This window comes from Monodelphis domestica, chromosome 1 (genome assembly GCF_027887165.1).
Source record: "Monodelphis domestica isolate mMonDom1 chromosome 1, mMonDom1.pri, whole genome shotgun sequence".
NCBI lineage: Eukaryota > Metazoa > Chordata > Mammalia > Didelphimorphia > Didelphidae > Monodelphis > Monodelphis domestica.
Window position 1 is genome coordinate 462,047,156 of NC_077227.1, and position 1,438 is coordinate 462,048,593.

Genomic DNA, 1,438 nt, shown 5'->3' on the forward strand with positions numbered 1-1,438 from the left:
AAGAACATTGAATTAAACGGAGTGGTGAGATGGTGCTTGTTGCTCAACTTTGGGGATTGTTATTTCCCAAGAAGTGCAGGAATGATCTCTGAAAGTCATTGTTCCACTTCCTTGTCAGGAAAGTCAGAATTTCAAAACTAGACTAATATAAAATAATAATGATGACTGACTCACAGTTTATACAGCACTTTAGATCTCAGTCCCATTTTGAGACAAGTAGTGCAACTGGTATTATCCCCATTTTACAGATCAGAAAACAGTTGCAGAGAGGGGAAATAACATGGTCAGATTAGGAAGCAGAATGACACTCAAAGCTAGGCTTCTTAGATACTAAATCTAGTTCTCTTTCCACCTATGCCAGAGTAGCCTGCATATCAACCATAATTCTCCCTTCAGGTATGGGCAGAATTTCTGACAACCCAGTCTTCCGAAATAAATAGGTAGAAGTTTTTGTTTCTCTGTGTGTGTGTGACCAATGAAGGTTGGGCACTTCTCTGCAACTTATAGAGTGTAGGAAAGTCAAATGACTTGTCCAGTGTGATTGTCAGTGTCAAGCTGGATTCTTTTTGTATTTACATCTACAGAAACAGACATATGTATATATACCTTTTGTTTTTACCACCCTGGCTCCAATTTGGGCATTACATGTATGTTTTAAGGGAGAAAAGGAAAATTTTCTACTGTTCACATCAGATGCCATGAGCTCTGAAAAGAGGACAGACATGTCATTAAGCTTGAATATAAGGGACAGTTAGGTAGCACAGTAGATATAGAGTTAAGAGGACAGGTTCAAATATGATCTGAAATACTTTCTAGCTGTGTGACCCTGGGCAAGTCACTTAAACCCAATTGCCTAGCCCTTACAGCTCTTCTGCCTTGAAACCAATACAATGTTGATTCTAAAATGGAAGCTAAGGATTTAAAAGAAAAAATGAGGGGTGATGATAGAGGGGCAATCTGTTGGAGGAGACAGGATGGGGTGGGATCACTTGAACAGACTTAGCCTTAGTAAGGAGTAAAGCCACTTCATTATGTGAGTCAGGAGTGAAGGAAAAGAGTATCAGAAGTCATCTGAATGATGGGAGAAGGAGCTCACTGCAAATAGCCTCTATAAAATATGAGGCAAGGTTCTCAGCTAAGAAAGTAGGGACAAGGGGAGCCTCGGGAGGTTTGAGAAAGGATGAAAAGGCTTGAAGTGGGGGATAGTGAATTGATAAGGGAAGTTTAAAATGATTGTCCGACAGCAATGAAGTCCCACTGGTAGTGGACCCAGTTTGATTGGCTGAGTGATTTTCGGCATCTTTGTTCAGAAATGCTTTACATAATGTTGAGGCATTGAATTGAAACTAAGTAGAGCTTCTGACGGAGAATCTAGTTACTTGGAAAGTTCAAGCCCTTTATAAAGAAAAGCTTTAAGAGTAGTTTACTGCTGTACTGT